Source organism: Chinchilla lanigera, unplaced genomic scaffold (assembly GCF_000276665.1).
Source record: "Chinchilla lanigera isolate Chin_1 unplaced genomic scaffold, ChiLan1.0 scaffold00016, whole genome shotgun sequence".
Classification (NCBI taxonomy): Eukaryota; Metazoa; Chordata; class Mammalia; order Rodentia; family Chinchillidae; genus Chinchilla; species Chinchilla lanigera.
This window is the reverse complement of record NW_004955417.1, coordinates 29,321,461-29,341,705: the sequence shown is the minus strand read 5'-3', so window position 1 is coordinate 29,341,705 and position 20,245 is coordinate 29,321,461. Positions and strand designations below refer to the sequence as shown.

The 20,245-nt window shown below is 42.4% G+C and overlaps 1 long non-coding RNA gene across 1 annotated transcript in view; it reads right to left on the bottom strand.

Annotated features, from left to right (window-relative positions):
- Positions 1–19,101, bottom strand: part of LOC102024674 — a 53,874-nt gene extending 34,773 nt beyond the window's left edge. The window contains exon 1 of the long non-coding RNA XR_260515.1: positions 19,044–19,101. This is a non-coding gene — a long non-coding RNA (uncharacterized LOC102024674). The remainder of the gene's footprint in view (positions 1–19,043) is intronic.
- Between the last annotated feature and the right edge of the window lie 1,144 nt (positions 19,102–20,245).

Genomic DNA, 20,245 nt, shown 5'->3' with positions numbered 1-20,245 from the left:
GCCCTGGTTTCCATGAGTCTGTGGTCTGAACTGCCTGGTTACAGCTTCAGGATTGGGTCTTCTCCCTCCGTGCACAAGGTCTCTTGAAGTCCAAGCTCTGGACCGCCAGGAATCAGAAGGTGCTAAAGGAAGAACAGTAGCTTCAGCCACCCTTTTCTACTCTGGATTTGAGCATTTTCATTTTTTCTGAACGTCTGGAATCAAGCTTACTCTGCTGCCAACTCAGTAATGCATTTGAAAACATTCTTAATGCACTGTATACAGAAAGTTTAGCTTCTTATGCCAGAAGTGCTATCCAGATATCTCATAATTGTCCGAGAGCATGTGTGTGGATAACGGAAGGCAGGCACGCGTTAACTCCTTCCTTCCTTCGTAAACTGTTTACTGAGAAGCTGCTGTGTGGGCAACACTTTAACAGGCTGTGGGCGTACAAAGCTGGCAGAGACTCTCAGGAAGCTTATCGTGAAACCTGAGAAAGGCCAGTTCAGTGTGAACAACAAAAGGGTAGGACAGAGACAGGAGGCCCGAGGAGCGCTTACAGGAGGCCTGGATTTACACTTGAGAGCTAGCTAGTGAGAACTGTGTGGAGAAAGTGACGTGTGACACTGCTTGGAGCAATGCGTTTCCCTCATCTCTGAGCTTCCCTTTGCAACTGCACTGACAAAATGCCTCTTCGTTTCTGTGGGATCCTCTTATGAGATCTTCTGACTATGGCTTTTTCCTAAGGATGATAAAAAAAGAGATCAAATTAGGAATAGATGAGGGATCACTCCCTTGTTCTTTCACAGTATTTGGTTTTATCCGTCCTGTGTTCTGCAGGCCTACATCTCAGACGCCAGCTGAAATGATCATAGCGCCCTCTGGAGGAATGGCTTCACCATGGTTTTTCAGTATGTACAAATTTTTGAGACAAAAATATTTATCTAAAGTGTAGCAGAAGTTTGGAAAGAGAGAAGAGAGAAGAGAGAGAGAGAGCGAACAGTTGTATAATTCAAAGTTTCTAACGTAACTATCTCTCTATAACTGGACACTAGAGAAGTGTGATTACTATTTTTTGCCTTATAAAATTATACTAAATTAAATTAAATAATTTTTTAATTTTCAGAGATCTTAGAGAAAGTATTTGGAAGTGATGTAATGTTGGATAAAAAAGGAATATATTTGCCGTATCCAAGGGTAAGATTTTCATTTGTTCTTGTTATTTTTGGTTTATTTTGTTTTTCTTGCCAGTGCTGGGGATCAAACCAGCTATATCCTAATCTCAAGAGTAGAGATTTTAAAAGAAGTTTGTACAGACATCAGATATTTTTATCTTACTTATTTTCTAAACTTTTTTGGACTGAAGGTTAGAAGGTCAGGATAAAATACTTCTTTCTTTCTTTCTTTTTTTTTTTTGGTATGGGGAAATGAACTCAGGACCTTATGCTTGTGAGGCAGGTGCTTATGCCACGGAGCTGTATCCTCGGCCCAGTTATTTCACTTTTAATATTATCAATTTTGTTACTTTGTGCTGAGGTGAAATGATATTGGTGGTATTTCAGAAAATTTAATGGATATTAATTTTTGATGTTTTGGCAAATCAAGACACGAAAGCAGCTTCATATGAGTCAGACCAGGCTCGGGGCGATGGCCTGGGACACATTAAACAATTCGCCACATAAACAATTTAGACCCCACTTCGTTACCTGATGACTTCGGAAGAGGCACTGCAGTATGAGAATGGCGGCTTCATCACTCCTCAGAAGTCAGCTGCTGGAACACATACTCAAGGCCCCTGGTGCAGGGCAGGGGAGTGGTAAAGCAGCGGCCAGGAGAACGGTCTTCATGGAGGGCCTCAGGCACATCTCGAGAGGAGGTCACTGCCTTTTGGGTCATGAATGTGAACTCCCGGGTTGGTCAAGTCTGAGACTCGGAATCTCTCCAGGAGAAGTGGCTCCACATTTGTTCACATCTGACTCTCTCCTACCGAAGCTGATTCTATGTTCATAAAATGTGCTGCTGCTCAGTGACACAATTTCCCTGAGAACAGAGCACTAGCCAAAAAAGTGAGAAAGTGTCTCACTTTCACCGAAGTGAGACCCAACAGGGGATCAGGGCCAGCCTTGAGGAAAGTATCACTCGACACTGATGACTCCGCATGTACGAGTCTGTTCCGGAACCCTCCCGAAATGCAGGAGTCACTGTTCAGTCTAGAAAAAGGACGGGGAGAACACTCTCCAGCTGAATTTGGATTTGTGTTTTCGTATGTCATCCAGATAGGATTCTGCTTGGGATACATTTAGCCTTGGCTATTGTCATTTTGGATTTCCAGTGAAGCATTATTAATATTTGAAATGGAACACTTACAACTAGAAAAGGATAAGTAGTCTCATATTTTTATTAAAAAGTCATTTAATGTCTATCTTTAAGACCATCCTTTTAGAAAATAATGCATATTTACAGTTCTTTTTTTTTTTTTACCAGGTAAATATGTATTTCCCTCATCTCTCTGTGCATCTCTTTGAGGCATGGGTTTGCAGTGTGCTATAATTGCGTTTTCTCATTTGTTGCATCGATTATGGAAGAGAAAGTGAGAGACAATGGGATTTGCTGGCTAACTTTGCTTTCGCAGTTTGCTGAGTTGTCATCCCAAGGAATATGAAAATGCCGCAGGGCTTGGCATACATTACAGCAGCACGGACACCTTCCCTTCCACAAGGAAGAGGATGGTAAGAAACACAAAGGCCAGACCTCGCAGTGCGTCCTGACCGCTGCCTCACATGTGGAACACTCAGCAAACATGAAATTAATACAAAAAGGAATGAGTGGAAGAGTCAGCAGTTTTGAATATGTAATTTAAGAATCTATAATGCTTTTTGGTACTATTCTTTCTATAAACCAAAAGCAATAAAATTTCAGTTTTATCAGAGAAAGGAAGTGTTTCATTAAGCTGAATTATCAAATAAGTGAAACTTAGCACTTATAACCCTAAACATTTTAAAAATGTGATCCAATGTGTGTCACACACCGCTCCAACTGGGGGTCCTCCTCCTGAACACCCACGGTGAGTTGCTACACATACAGGCTCCCTGTGCTGACCAAGAGTGTGGGACTGAAATGGCATTTGCATGCCAGGCTGTGAGATTTCTTACCACTTGTTTTTAGATTTTATTTTCATTTCGTCCTTCACTTTTGGGCTGGGGGCATTGACTTTTTATTGCTTCAAGATATTTATCTCTAGAAGTTTTCACGGGTCCTTTCATTGTTGATTGCTTTTCCTGGTTTTCATGCCCATAAACCAGGTCCTTTAATACCCGAGATCCACTTGTGAGATGCCAGGGGTGAATTCCTGAAATGAAGTGCATGATAATCTTGGTTGACGCCCAAGGTCTTTGGCTCCTCGCTGTCGTCCTTGGTCAATGCACGTAGCTGAGTTTGCCACACTGGCTGGGATGGCCTTGGTATTACAAACGTCTCACCAGGCAGCCGCTGATCACAAGCAAACAAACCATCACTGGCATCTCCTTATTGCTGGGTCTGGGCCCTGTGCTTATTTGAATGAGCAGTAATTCCTCTCTTCTGATTCATCCAAATTAGTTTGATCTGATCCTTCATGAGAAGTTCCCGCCACCTGACTTCTCAAGCAAGATGAGGTTGGGGCTTCTGGATTCGGACATCATGTGAGAAGTACATGACACACGTTTGTGAGAAAAGACAAAAAACCAACGTAGTAATAGACCCTTGAGCTGTCAGTACTAGCAGCTGCTCAGAAGAACAGCTTCCTTAGTAGCATTTTGTACACAAGGACACTGGGTATCTGAGAGGCTAAGCTGCTCTTATTCCAAGTCAAGTAGTTAAACAGCAATGAAGTCAGAATAAAGACGTTAGTTTGTCTGTCTTCAGAGAGCACACATCTTCCCTGCCCCTCGTGGTCTCTACATTTGAATGCAGAAGTCACAGCTGTGCTCCTGTGTAACTGCTCCTGCTCATCTGAGTCTGTGTCTGCTACGGTGACGGAATTCCCAGGCCTGAGTAACCCACAAAGAGCAGGTAGCTATTTGGGTCGTGGCTCTACGGGCTGGTAAGCCCGGCAGGGTGCTGTCATTGGGGAGGCCCTCCCGGCTACATCAGCCCATGGCAGGCAGTAAGAGACCAAGACAGGAGAGAGCAGCAGGACAGGGCAGACTCACTTTTCAGAGTCCGGCGCACGAGCCTGGGGGCCGAATTCAAACCACGGCAGAGCTGTTTCCTACAGTACACAACTTCAGGACCAAGTCTGGGATTTTCTAGTTTAGAAACTCTTTTCTCGTACACATCCCTCAGGGTTATTATCGAGACTTTTATTTTTTAAAAGTGTCCCTCCTGGAATTATGTAAACTACATTGCCTTGTAGTATTTTTAGTTCTTATTAGTGTATGGCTTTTCCAGAGTCTCAACAGCGAGGCATAAATTAGGAATTTTAAAGCAGCATCAGCCCCCTGAGCAGATGTCCTTTAAAGATGACAACCCTATCGAAAAGCAAACTAGGCCGACTCTGAGCTGGTGTTTCCTTAGACTGCGAGCCCGCGTGATCCTTTCTGGAGGCGATGAGATCCTTGCCCTGCCCTAGGCCTTCTGTGAGGCAGCCCCCTTAGGCAATTACCAGGAGATCAGGAAACAGAAAGAGGGTGGCCCTCTCCTTGGTCTGATGCTGAAACCCAGAAAAGGAGCGCATCGCTCTAGAAACGCTTGGTGTATCTCTGTTATTGTGCCACTAGGATGAAAACCAAGAATTGGGAACTTGTTGTAATAGCGACACCTGCTGGTTTTTCCTAGAATTACACAAACCAATGGACGCATTTTTTTTTTTCCCAAGTGACCATTTTCTTCAAAGGAGTTGGTGAATTTGTATTCCTATGCTAGTAACGAGGCACAAATGTTGGCGACACGAAGAGTATAAATGGGGAGAATTTGTGAGGTCCTGAAGCAATAAAAGGCCTGAGTACTGCTTCACAGCGAAGACTCACAGACATTTCTTGCAATGACAAAAAGTAAATCAACAAAACAGGATTCAAAGAGCAAAAGGGAAACAAAAACTGCACGGTTATGTGAACTTTGAAACTTTTTATGAAAACAACACAAATCAGAGAGAGTATTCTAAAGCCTGAAGGAGCACTTAATGGTTCTCAGGCCAGCTGGCAACTTCACCCTGAGGTCCCCAGGAAACCACCCACTGATTCAGTAATTTGTCCTGAGCCCCTGCGGGACCCAGGATTTGTTCCCCGCACCAGCAGTACAGTAATGAGCAAAGAAGATCTCCGTCCTTAAAGACCTCAGCTGTCAGTAGAAGGAGGTGATCAGCACACGCACGTCAGTGGGGATGAAGATGAATAAAGCCAGGGGAGAGAGAGAAGGGGGGTGGATTCACACACAGTCAGAACAGCCCTTTCCGCGAGGGGTGCAGGGCAGACTGGAAGTCCGTGCAGCGAGGGCGGAAGCCCCGCAGGAGGAGAGAGCGGTACGCAGAGGGAATAATGTGCAAAGGCTCTGAAGCTGCACAAGCGTGGCTGGAGTGAGCGTCTGAAGGAGCCGCGTGGAGCAAGTGAACTGGTGAACGGCGGAGGGACAGGAGGTGGAAACGGACACGCGGGGCAGGGGCTGCTTGGGGTCTAATTCCGTTTAGAAGAAATTGGCCCTTCCTCTGCTTGAGAAAGGAATCCATCATAAGCCTGTGAAACTGGAAGGGTACACAAAGAGAGGCCTCTGTCAGCCAAGTGGACCAGAGATTTGATGCGTGGGAACATACTCAGGTGCTGGTTGTTGCTGAGTAGGCGGGCTCTTGAGCTACTGTGCTCCTAGATACTGTGGTCCTAAGGCTACGGTCGATCCTGACATTCTTTCTGAATAATCTCCAGGCTTGGCTGGAAGGCTAATGGGTAGGATGTTCGGCTGGTCCACTGTAAGTCATCTATAGATTTCAATAAGTTGGCCTTAGCTCATTGACTCAATTCAACATATATAATACTATCCTACTCTGACTGGCCCGAGTTACTTTGCATTTCTTTCTTTTTTTTTTTTTTTTTTTGTACCAGGAATCAAACTCAGGACCTTGTACTTGCCAGGCAGGCACGGTGCCACTAAGGTACCTCCCCAGGCGAACTTTGCGTTTCATCGGAACACACACTGAACGGTTTCATGTTTTTGACCAGTTAAAGCAAAGAACAACAGAGGATGGCCCAACACTGAATAACAAACAGTATGATGTGTAAATGGAGATAAACTGTCAACAGAGGATAAGACGATAGCTCAGGCTGTACCAGACTTTTCCATTAAATTCCCGCATGTGAAAACCTTCCAGGCATTTTATGCTCCATTTACCTAAAACTTGCCTCATGATATCTACTCCTGGCACTCAGACTCACTCTTCTTGTTGTGATCTCTATAGCAAATGACCCCACCTCCTCCACAGTTCCAGGTGTTTGAAAACTTGCACCTCTTTCTCTCTGGATACTCGCTTCTATACTCAACCACCAAATGCTGTCAACTTATATATGCATCTTGTGTAGGTTATATAAAATATTGGATTTGTAGATAAAGGACTTTTAGAAAAATTAACATAAGTTAAAGACTCTTTTGCATATCAGAATACCTGGCTTTGGAATCATTTTAGTAAGAACTGGCCAACAAAAAAAATACAGTGCTAAACTCTGAATATTACTTCTTGACTAGCTGAGCCCCACTGCTGTTTCTTTCCTGGCTGGCGCAAATCACAGGCACTCCTCTATCCCAGCAGGGCAGCTACAGCACCCTAGACTTGCTGGGTAATGAGAAAATGAAGGACCATATGTTACAAGGACACTGCAGGACCGCTGTTCTCACCTGTCATGTGTCTCCACTAACACTAATGTGCCTGCTTTTTCTCACCCTTTTAAAGGGAGACTTGGTGACGTGATGAGACAGAACATCCCACTGCTTCTGGAATAATTATCAACTTATTTTATAGTAAAAAGTGCTATTTTAAAATATGTAAAATTGTCGTGAAGTGGAAATTAGGCAGCAAGACTTTCAGACATCATTATACCACAGGAAATGTTTGTGTTGATGTGTTCATGCTCTTTTTCCCTGAGAGATAGTGTTTGATAAAAACAAAAATGGCCAAAAATAAAAATTCATTGCAGTAAAATTGAACTCAGAACTGACTACAAAAACAAGCACTGCAGTACAAGTTATCAACATTTAGGGGTTGCGCCTAAAGCAGTCCTCAGCGGGAAATGTACAGTTTCACACACTTGTGTTGGAAAACAAGAAATATATGAATTCAATGACTTCAAGTTTCACATCCCAAAGCCAGAAAAAAGAGAGCAGAATAAACTAAAAGTGAGTAGGTTAGAAAAAGTAATAAAGAAAGGGAAGAAATCAACACAGTAAAAAAAAAAAAAAAAAAAAAAAAAAAAAAAAAAAACAAAACATACTGTTAGTGAGGAAAATTAAGCAGGCCCAAAGCTGGTTCTTTGAAAAGATGAACAAAATTCACAACTTCCTGGTTATACTCTAGAAGCTACAAAGGGAGGACAAACCCCAGCAGTGGAGCAGAAGAAGAGCTATCACCACAGATGCTACAGATGTTAACTGTACTATGAGACATTTTAGGTCAACCAGTTTGACAACTTAGATGAAATGGACAATTTCACCTTCTGTATTGTTTTTGTTACCATGGCTGTCCTCCAAACCATGCCTCAAATTCAGTAGCATAGAACAATCACTTCATCCTGCTCATGGGCTTCAGGGTGAGGTTGGCAGACACAGGATGGGGATGGTTCTTCTCCACCCCAGGTCATCTAGAGTATCCGCAGAGTATAAAACCCTAAGCCAACTCAAAGGCTGAGCCTGGAGCTACCTGCAAGTGCCTTCATGCCTGTGCCTGGCAGGTGAGCTGGGTGCAGGTGGCCGTTCGGCATGGCCATCAACTGAGAACTGGGCATTTCCGTGAGGTCTGTGCCTTTTCAGAGCATAGCCTGGCTGGGGCGCTTGGCTCTTCCATCTGGAAGCACAGACCTGCTGAGTTCCACGTCCAGCACCAAGACAGATGTGGGTCAGGTCTCCTGGTCAAGTCTCAAGGTCAGTAGGCATCACTTCTGCTGTGTTCCTTTTTGGTTCTCAGTAGGGTAACAGACTGTCCACTTTGGATTTAGTCTTTGCCCAAAGGGCTTTTCTTACTTTGATAAGAAGGGAAAAAACTTATTCTGAACCCTTACAAAGCAAAATCTCTCCTTTCCTTCCTTTTGTACAGGTACATGGATGAGGTGTGGAGGCACCTTCGACACTCTCTTTAGAAATCTCCTTGCCTGGGGCTGGGGATTTAGCTCAGCGGCAAAGCATCTGCCTGGCAAGTGCAAGGTCGTGAGTTCAGTTGCCGGTACTGGAGAAAAACAAACAAACAAAAAAAACAAAACAACAAAAAAAAGAAATCTCCTTGCCTGAAGCAATAAGTGTGCTGAGTGCATTTTGTATTTTCTAGGTCATCACAATAACTTCTTTCCTCCCACTTGTAACAGTGATTCTCCGGTTCTCCCAGGCTCTGTGAACCGTATCCCCAGGTGTGTTCAGCTTTCCCTGGTCCTTTTCCCCAAACACCCGAGCTCCTTTCTTGCCCAGTCTCCAAGCCAGGACCACGTTTTGGTCATATAGCTCCTTACTTCCAGTTACAAATTTGTCTGCCACTTATTATTATGACCAAGCAACCATCTTACAGCTTAGCGAGTGGTCCAGGTGTTACATCTAGCTCACATCCATCATTTACTATATAACAGTCACATATCCTGTGGGACAGAGATCCCAACAAAAAACGGTAAGGGTGCAGGAATGAATCCTCCTTGCTCCATGATGTCAGTGAGCTAAGAAAACCAAAAGGCCAAAGTCCTTCAGTTCTAAGAGCAGGAATCACCAACAGGACTATGACGCACCCGGCCCTGGCTCTTCCTCACTGCTGGCTGAGTTCTCAGTGGGTGCCGTCCAGGCATAGCATCTGCATGGACCATAGAGCAGATGCATTTTTATCATTCAGGCCACTGCTACACCATTCTCCCAAGTGGCTATACTAGTCCTGGTACCGTCAGCAGAGAGTAAGAGTAAACATTGCTCCACAAATTTCACCAGCGTCGGCTCTTACCCATCTTTATTTTACTTTAGTCTTTCTGGCAGGTATAAATAGTACCTCACACTATAAGTAGCATGGAAATTAAAATAATGATTCTAATGTTTACTTTCGAAATAGCTCATAATATTGTGCAACTTCTTATACACTTATTTGAAATGTTCTTTTCCTGTATGTATGTATGTATTGGTTCAAGATTTTTGCCCCTTTTCAAAAATTGTACTGTCTATATTATTGATCTATACTAGGAGATATAATCATGTTATACATGTTAGTAATATTTTTTCCAAACTGTGGTTTGCACTCTGATATTTTAAAATTTATCTCTTGGGATGTAGAAATACAGAAATTTTATGTGTTCCACAGATCATTTCTTCCTGTCATGATGCTTTTTCTCTTCAGCTCTGTGGGAATTTTTGTACCTGTATTTTAAGTAAAGTTTTTCTACTTTTTAACTATAAATTGTTTGTTCTCTGCAGCTTTTTTATCTTTCTTTCTTATTTATTAATGAATGTTGACATTTTATTTTAACCTTTTGTTCACGTGTCCTATATTTCTTTGCAAAATGTCTTTTTAGAAAAGTCATAAAGCCACTTAGCTTTTATTATTATTGAAAGATACTCTCCCAATCACTTTCTTCCTCTATTTCTCTATGTAATTCCAATTCTGTAATATATTATTCACCTTGTTTTACAGCTAATTCTTTCCCTTTAGATTTGTCTTTTTACCATAAGTATATATAATTTCTATGCATTTCTTTCTACCTAGATTTCCCTAGTCTTTGGAATATATTGTCTGAATGCTGAAGATCTGTGTGAGGAAAGGAAGGAAATGGAATTTGCTACTGAATTTTGAGCCAAAAGGTTTTTTTAAAAAAAAAAAATCAAGTATTTCCTCATGGTGGTATTGTTTTCCATCTTAATGTTCTTGATCTTGTTGTCATGGAAACTACTGGGCTTCACAGTGAAGATCCAGAATTAGATCCCCATGCCTCCTCTACAGAAATAGCATAGCTGCTTTCCCTCCCTGACTAACTCCATCTCCCTTCCGACCATCTTCCTGGGTCTGATTAGGACACACACAGAAATGAAGCATATTTGTGTCACTCTTGCCCTTCAGTTCCAATGTCCCCGTAGGCCTGGTATTTGGCCCTGGGGCAGCAGGAGGAAGTTCTTTTTCTTCTGTAGCCCTCCATACCTGTACATCACTTCAGCCCAGAAATGACCGGTCAGTTCTTGCAGAAGCAGGTCCCATACCCTCTTTATCAAGCACCGAGGAGGTCAGGGTTAACTCTCAGTGCTCAGCTGTAATCCCATTTTACCACGGGTAACTGAGGCTCTTTACATTGTATGTGTTAGTCACAGCGACTATCTTGTCTCATTATTCATTTTGTATTCTTATTGTTTGGGGTAGTTTTAAAGTAGGAGAGACCAATAAAATTTCTCTATTTGATTGTGTTTTCTAGAGCTAATTGATCATTTTCTGTGATACTCATTAGTTGAAAGATTCTATGTATAGATAGCACTGAATTGGAAGCCCAAGGCATGCCATATAAAACCAGGATTTGGGTGGGATCTAGGGAATCTACTGCTTCCAGAGTGTGTGTATCCTGGCGAAGTCTAGACTTTCTATAACCATTTCATAGATTAAAAAACCAAAGCCCAGGGAAAACATACTTTTTGTTCAGCTTCACCTGTGACAGAGCTGGGAAAAATAACGTTTCCTGATTCACGCTGGCTTCTCTTGCTTTGCTTTTTGAGTGATCTCACCAGATCCATTCCTTCAAAAGATTTACTAGCAGTTTTCATTTCCATTTCCATTGTTATTAATGGAAAGCCCTATTGATCTTGAATGACCCAGAATAACTTTTGGCTGCTGGAAAATGCAAAGCAGACATCAAGGTCAGGAGAGAATATGTTTACAACTGTTTTGCTTCAGAATTTTCTCAATTAGAACTTACAACCTGGTTACTCAGGAATGTCAAAAAGACAACCAAACTCAGTCTGCTCCCTTGACTTCTCAGGTGGGTCCAGTAGTCCCGTATCACTCACGACATTGCCCGAGTGGGATTAAGGACAATTTTTACAGAAATTAACTTTCTTATTCTTAATATCCGGTTACGGACAGAGACGAGGTAGAAATGGGTCTGCTCCCAGTAGTTTCATTTGCCTTCAGTAAACTTCGATTGATCCCATTCATTCAGTGATTCGATAGATGTGTTTGAATACTTATTTCCGAGCCAGAAATGTGGCTCAGTGGTGCAGCCTTTGGTTGCATATGTGAGGTCTTGGGTTCAAATCCCAGCACTGACAAGAGAAGTCAAGAGAAAAAAATACTTCTATGTAAGGAACTAAAGGTAAAGGTAACCACGCCTGTGTCACTGAGACGGAATCAGTGGCGTGTGACTTGTATACATATGTGTTCACGTTGTCCACCCAACTAACCCTCAAGTGTTGCCCATGAAGAATGACGAGACTGATGACCATGTGAACGAGACACCAGAGAGACTCACTGCCTCCTCCCACAGTCTTCGCCATGCAGAGTGTTTGCTTTAGTTCTTGACTCCTCCTCGACTGCAACGTTGCCATGTAGAATACAACTGTGTCTGCCTGCAGACAATGGTGGGACAAAGGATTCTGGTTAGATTATTTCCCACTAACAACTGATGTAAGATCCTGACAGAGCCAGTTGACGGGTTTAAAAGCTTATGAGGTTCATAAAATTCGTACAGAAGGCCTGGCTTTAATCTTTAAAGCAAATGTGTTACATGTTGTTTATACGAGTTTGAGTAAGTTTCAGTTCTTTAAGAACAAATATTTCCTGGGCTAATAAAAAACCGAGCAGGGGGTCCATATGAGAAGAACTTCACTGAGTGGATAGCTCAGAGTGGGGGACATCTGAAGGCAAGGAGAGAACAGGTCACAGGAGTATGAAAAATATAGCATGGTCAAAATAGGCAGTTACTGTTTAAGTTAAATCAAGAATGATGAGGGAGGTGTATTCAAAGAAGGGGAGTATTTTGAGGGACATTAATTGCAACATGTCTTTTATTTTAATAATTTTTTTAAAAATTTAAACACATTGGTATCACACCTCTTACATGGTGCTTTGAAAATAACAGCATGTATTTTGGTATGGCTAGATTAATGTCAATCTATGAGAAAGTAATAAAAAGTCCAGGGTCAAAAGGTGCTAAGAGTAGTATTCTGTATACCAGGCCAAGTTGGACTTTACTGTGAATTTCTGGCAATGACAATCCATTATTGGACTCTCAAAAGGTATTGCCTGTACCAGGCTGTACCATGGGCTTTGGTTTTCTATGTGTGTGTCTGCAGAACAATACAGACAAGAACAGCACACTGTGCAGGTCCCCGCTAGAGCCTGTTGTGTCGCACACCCACTTCTTGCGTGTGAACGCCGAATCCTGCTTGCCTTTCTTGCTGGGGGATGGGAGCGGAGTTCAGGCGTGGTGCACACTCACTGCAGCGTCTCTAAGTGCTGTGTCCGTCTGTGCATCTTGAGTCGCTGCCTTCCCCAACTAACTTTGCAGGCTGTGGGCTCATGCGAGCCCCACTTGACCCAAAGGCCCTCGTCTGTACACAGTGGGATGCGGCCAACAGCCGTGTTGCGGCATATCCCCGATCACGCAGGCAGACTGGCAAAGCAAACAGACCGCTGGATTCCATCCTGGAAGCAGGCGGCCAGGGGGCCCGGCCAGTGGACTGGACTTCATTGCAGGACTTTACACCACGTATGACCAGCATGGCTTCTCACCAGAGTACGAGACTGTCACATCCTCCACAGCCCAAGCTCACCACTGCTCACCCTTCTCAGGGTATCTGCTTCTTACAGCTGACTCCCCCTGGCATCATGGTAGTGACCGGAGAAACCCTGAGGTGTGTTCGTTCTGTGACTTCTGATTCCTGGACTTGCACGATCCCAGTCAAATGGGCCCTGACTGTGTCACTCCTAAATATGGTGGATGCTGGCGGAGGCGTCCTCTCAATTCTAAGCTGCTGTGCAGAAGCAGTCACTTTCAGAGTAAAACCCCAACCTGTTTATAGCTTATAAGACCCACGGGCTTTTCTTGGGGCGAGTGCTGGCAGCCCATGGGCCACTGTTTATCACGGGGGCAGCCGACCCTTTCTGGACTTACCTTGTGTTGCAGACACGGCGCCCTGCTGAAGAAAGCACACTTAGTGTTCCAGACTACCGTTCTTTTCTCTGTGTTTTCTTCAGGATCTCCAGTTGCTCCGTGTTCTCTAGCTTTCCCTTCAATTCCCTCCCGATTTCTGGAGCTCATCTTCTCTTTCTCTTTCCTAAGTTGTCGTTTTCCGGGTGTCTTGATTCTAGGTCTCACAGAGGTCGTGATGTTGCTGTCTTTTACTACTCTGCAAACTTTCAACCAACATTTTTTCAGGTATGGATTTTCATATTTTATGAATTATGAAAAATGTTCATATTTTATGATTACAGCTTATCAATTTGGGAAGAGTTCTGGCAGGAGAAATAAGTCTTATTGGCCTTGAAAATTTGGGAGTTTTAATTAGTGGAGAATGGAGATAATTACGCCACCTGTTGTTTTTAAATGTTTTAAGTTCTTTCCTAATGAGATGAACATTACTTCCTGCAGTCACCCCTTCCAGGGATCACACTCAACTCACACTATTTTTAGATTCATTCAGATTGCCTTACTGTGAAGATCTGCATACACTAGGCTGCTGTTCAAGGGTCCTTTCTATGTCAGACTTAACATGTTAGAATTCTACAATAGGAGTAAAAGCAAAAGCTGGTAACGGTTAAAATTAAAATTACATCCCACACTGCACAGAATTGTTGAAAAGATGATTGATCTTGAAACCCAACTTTGATTATTACTCAGTTTGGGGAAGGCAGTGAGAACAGAGTGAAGCACAGCAAGAACCAATGACAAAAACCACACGAACAACTCCACTCGCCTAGCAGAATGCAGCATTTCCTGGAGGGCATACCGCCCTTTTAAAGAAGGGAAAGTTTTGTTCTCATAGAACTTCAGATCAGGTTACCAGTCTCTGTGAGCTCTGAGAACTGTCAGAGACCCCCAAAATACCAAAAGTTTGGAAGAGCAAGTTTTTAAAAATTTTTCAAGGCAGGAATAATTCCACAGATTACTGAGCTGAAACCTGACCTTGGGAAACACCTGGGAATCAGTGTTTCAAGGGCTGATGTGTGAGTGTCTACAAGAAGGATGCTGTACAACGTGCCTAACTGCCACTGGAAGTGGGAATTGTGACCCCAGGCCCCGCCTTCCCCTGACTGGACACAGTCCTGCTAACGCGCACAATCGCAGGGCATGATGTAAGTGGGTAACCACTAAGCTTACCACAACGAAAGGGAGGTGCCAGGGTTCTTTTTATTTGTAACAGCTATGCTCTGATTAAGAGAATTCAGTCACACCTTTTAACAAAAAGAATATTTAAAACTGTTAACCAAGATTAAAATTCTAAGTTAGGTGTATTTGTTTCCTAAGGCTTCAATAACATAGTGCCATGAATTACATGTCTTAAAGAACAGAAATTACTTTTTTCACAGTAAATTACCAATAGTGCTAGGGATTAGACAACCAGGATCAAGAAGTCAGTAGTGTTTCCTCCTTTTGAAGAGTGGTAGGTAGAATCTGTCCCATGCCTCTCTCCTACTCTCCTCGCTTCTGGTGTCTTCTTACCATCTTGAGTCCTCCTTGGTTTGCAGATATATCACCCTGACCTTTACCTTCAGTTTCACATGGCTTCGCCCCAAATGGAGAACCATCTCTGTTGCCAAATTTCCTCTTTCTATAAGAACACTCACAGTGGATTAGGACCCACCCTAATGATCTCATCTTAACTAGATTTGCAGACCCCTTTCCAAATAAGTCCACGTTCACAGGTTTAGGAAATGGGACTTAACATTTTAAGTGGACATGATTTAGCACGTAATGCTCAGTCACCTAAAGTGCAGAAAGTTTTCACAGAGGTGGTAAATGTAAGTGGGAGGAGCTTCCACCTCTTGGGCTGGATAAGCACAAAGAAGCTTGGAAAAGGAGCCCCAAGGAGCTGAAACACAGACACCTGGGGTCACAAGGAAGGTGCAATGAGGAGTGCTGGAGAAAGTCTAAATGCTGAGCACATTCCAAACAAGAACCAACTGTACCTGCTACGGTGAACACGTGTCCCAGGGGCACTGCTCAGAGAGCTGCTAGAGGAGCAAGCCCATCTGCCTCTCTCAGCGTCCAGCGCCCCCTGTCGGCAAAACCTGCAGCGGGGGAGGGTGCAGAACCCCAGCCCCAGAATCATACAGCAAAGTACAAAAAAGTGGGTTACAGCTGAGAAACAGCATAATTACCAGTTGCCATGGTTTTTAACTTGATTGAGTCAGAATCAGCAAGTGTACAGTAAAAAGAAGAGAAAACAGTCAGTGGTGCTCCATTGCCCCATAGGTCAAAAAATTCCCAGATTTGAACAGTTGTTGGTATCTACATTTTTGCCTTACTTTATCTATAAAATGGGCAGGATAATAAGAATCTCATGGAGTTGTGGTAGGGACATATGTAAAGTGTTACAGAAGTCAGTTTATCACAGACTGGAAGTTCAGGACTAAATATTAGCCTTTTATTTATTACTACATTATTCAATTTGAAAATCAATAATTCAAGTATTAACAACATACTTCTGGGCCTATATCACCCTATCCAGGGAATTAACTTAATCCTAAGGAAATCGTGGACCAGGTGTTACCCTACCATACGTAGGAAGAGCTTGTTTATGTCTCTCAGGTAAGCCACAAGCTCTGAAGAGTTAAGGAAATACTTGTGTGTTCACTGCCAGCATAGCATCTTCAACTAAATAAGAACTTACTTTACTGTTTCATAAACTAAAATCAAGTACTTAACTTTCCATTAACACTTAGCATGCTATGGCTGAAGACTGCTTCTAGAGCTAAAAAAATTTTTGAAAAAATTTCACAGGAGAAGCAAAAATGAAAAGACCAGGATGGCAAACAGGTTTCATCACTGTCTACTGTTACTTGTAGCGACCTGGAACGCTGAGTGGAAGAGTGTGAGGTTCCACCTGGGTTTAGAGGCAAAGACTGACCTTACCCCTCTGTAACCTCTGCCAAGGCATGGGGGTGATGAGGGGTGGTACTCCATCTCTCTCTTGGTTTTAGCAATGTAGGAAGAGTATGGCTCTCAATAGTAAAACTGAATTCAAAATCTCATTCTGTCTTCAAAGCTGAGAATGGAGGCAATAAGAGCTAAAATGGTTATTTTGATGATTAAATCGTGGAAAAATGAAAAATTTCTACAATCTTTACCGAACTCAATAAGTGTTAGTTGTTCCTTTTCCTATGAGTAATTCGACAACCGTTTATGACGAAATTACACTGAGGAGTATAACTATGTTCATATTTGACATATTGCATAATGCATTTGATTAGCTATATAAAAGGTTGTCATTGTGCAATACATTTTATTAGGAAATGGTCAACACATGTATAATTCATTCATGGTATAACAGAGTATGTATAGGCATGTCATCCACCCCAAATTTAAATAGAACTATTTTTGATAAATGAGTGAATACAGGTAACATTTGGCTTCTCTGCACATATAATTACTTTGGCATCTACAGATAAAATGGATTAAATGTGATTTGTTTGATTTTTGTTAAGGAAAAAAAATTTTTTTTTACCTTTACCAAAAAGGAGGGAATAAAATGCAATTATTTTCCATTGCCTGAGAAACAAAAGGAACAATTTCATGGACAAAAATAAGTACCTTTCATGGGCTGAGATTTTTTTTAGACTAGGCTGTTTTGTTCTTTTGTGAAAAGGTCAGCAACCATGATTAAGTTTCATCATTAGGAGAAATTCATGAATTTCATGTAGTTCTTTAATGCAGCTGCTCCAGACAGTGTAGTTTCCTTCCTTGGAATTTTCTAATATTGTTCTTCTCCAAGGCCTTCACAGAAACTAATCTCAGTTTATACTTTCAAAACATGTGGTGAACATATAAATGTTTTGAACATGGGTAATTCTTGGAAGTTCAATTTTCTCTTTTTGGCTTCGTTGCTTAAATAGGTAGCACCACCTAGTGGCTAAATAAAATTATTGAAATGTTACTGTCGCTTAAAAATACATTCAACAGCAGAAACAGCTCTTATTTTTTTTACATTAAAGTGATTCATTATAAGATTTAAAGCTTCCTTATCTTAATTCTAATTTCAACAACAGACTAACCACGAAACCAAAACAAATTTTATCCTTTCCCAAGTATACTTCTTTTTCTTCAATGTCTTTCAATACTCTTGTAAAGGTCATTTGAATAGTTATAGCATTGTGATCGTTAAAAATGAAATGTAAAGAACTTTTGAGAAATTTAGCCTCATAAGGCATTTTAATTCACTCATTAAAATGATTTTACTGTGCTTTTCTTTTAAAGTAGTCTCATTTGTAAGGAACTTTAGTCCAGGCAGTTTAAAATTAACATTACTCATAAAACACCACCAGAATTAATAAGACTTATTTGGAGAAAGGTAATTGTTACACTATAATTATGATTTTAAAACCCCATATTGAACTTGAAAAGAGGCATTTGATTCAGAATGTAGCGCTGCCGCCCCCTTGTGGTTTAAAATGCATCTTTCCCTCTGGAAATACAATAATAGCATCCAAAGAAATGTCGTGGTATTTTCAAGAGAAAATTGATATAAACTATTTTTACATTTGTCCAGGGAAATGGTAACTAAATGTTCCACTAAGTACCACAGATGAGAATTGGACTGCCTTCTTAATTTAATAATAGGATGAATAGAAAGTTAGTGATTAACTTATTTTAACTATTTGTTGAATACATTTAACTACAAAAAATACCTCTTCGTGTAACTCTGGGTATGCTTCCATGAAATATATTTTGTAAATACCACCTTTTAACTCAAATTAGTGTAATTTCTGACTCTCCAAATGATTGGTAAATAATAAACTGTGTTCAAATTTCTCTAAAAATAAATCCTTCACCTTCTGTTTTTTTCTGAGATGAGTGCGGGAGCTTTTTCCAAGGCGCAGAACATGCATTTACCTTGCTAAAACACTCTGGCCCTTGCGATTGTGGCACTGAATGGAAAACAAGCTTTATACACACATTCCAAATGGAGGAGCCAAGCGTTTCCTCCGTGTCTTGGCTCTGCTGCTCTGCTGCTAGAGATGAATGGTGCTTTTCAGACTTCTCCACAGGAACAGAGCTAATTCTCCAAGAGCCGCGCTGGCTCTGTGTTTACACCTCTCACCTTGGATTGTGAACGTTAGCATGGATTAAAGGAAAACAAGAAGGAAACAAAGGGATGATTCTGCCTTCGCCTTACACTCCAGGCACGGTAGGGCAAGAGTGTATTTCCCTTCTCCACCTGAAATTTCCTTTGGCTACTCCTTCTCTACCCACAATGCACTTCCACTTACAAAACAGTATTTTGTCATTGTCGCAGAACAGCAACTAAAACAACCACTTAGGTCTGCTTTGACTAGAAAAAGAAGCAAGCAGCAGACAGCCCAAAGGGCGCTTGGCTGGGGTCTGATCGCACCCTGGCGTCGCCCCTAGGCCCCCGGCCTCCTGTGCTGCGTCCCCTCGAGGGCATCACCACGTGCTCTGCTTATGAGTGGGCATTCCCTTCCCGTCGTTGTTTCCTGGAGCAATGCCAATGTTTCACTGCAGGAAGAAGCCAGCGGGCCGCAGGATAGGGACAGAGCAACTGCACAGTTGCAGGATACTCTGAGGAGACCCCACTGCCGAGGCCCTCGGGTCCGACCTGGAAGAGACCGACCGTCTCTTCAAAGCCGGGCCGGGCCTGAGACAGCCCGCCCGGAATCATATGCGGGTCTCAGTCACGCGCTGAAGACGTTTCTGCTTGATCCTCCCTACCTTGCTCTCAAGTCTGCTGAACACTCTTGGGGCTCGATAGCTTCCCGCTTGGTGGTCCTCCTGCGCATGCTCCTAAAGGCACAGTGACCCGGAAGCAGAAATCACTGAGCCTGTCCTATCCGGAAGTGTTCCTGTGGAGCCACTATTTCGGGGTCCAAAGACTTCGGCAACCTGCCAAGACCTTGATGCACCTGCGTTTATGGAGTTCACCTGGCCCCTTTCAGGAAGGGCCTGCTGGACCCCAGGAGATTGGGGACCGGACCCAGACACTCCCTTTGGGAAGTCCCACTCACAGTGCTCCCGGAAGTGCTCACCAGAATTTCCTCCCAATCCTGGGGGTTGTGGAAAGTGTTTAAACCGCATTAGGGATTGAACGTTTAATATTGTAACTCACTATTCTTCAAACATTTTTTGAAATTCTTTAGTCTAACAGGAAAGTTACCAGAAGAGTACAGTTTCAGTATTACTTTCACGCAGGTTGCCTTCACAGTAAAGTCTTGGGTAAGGGCAGTGCGGTTGTACAAACTAAGAAAGAGACATTGGTGTAATACTGTCAGCTGGGCTAGGACACAAACTACAGAATGCAACTGGCTGTCACCACTTATTCTGCTTTTTCTTCTGTTCTGGAATCCAACCCATATTGCATTTAGTTTCCGTGTGTTCCTAGTGTCTTCCAATCAGTGACTGTTCCATTGTTTGTCCTTACCTTTAGTGGCTTTGGAGAGTACTGGTCAGGTACTTTGTAGGACATCACTCAGTTTAAGTTTGCAAGTATTTTCTCATGGATTGAGGACTGTTTTGGCAAAAACACCATGAGCTAAAGCTCCCTTCTTATTGCTGAGGTATATAATGCTGTTACTTGATTGATGATGTTAACTTGACTTGGTTAAGAAGGTGCTAGTGGGGTTTGCTAACTGTAGTGGTGCTACTATTCCCTTTGTTTTGTTTCTGTGGTACTGAGGTTTGAATCCAAGGCCTCATGCATGCTAGACAAGCACCCTTCCCCTGAGCTACACTCCAACCCTTACACTGTTCCCTTTGTAATTTATAAATATCTTTGGGGAGATCCTTTGCTGCTATGCAAATGTCCTGCTGTTTTCCTCAAACTTTTGTTCACTAATTTTAACATCGTGCCTACAACAATTCTTACTATGTTATAGTAAAAGTGCTTTTTCTATTTCCAGCGTTCCTAATTGATATTA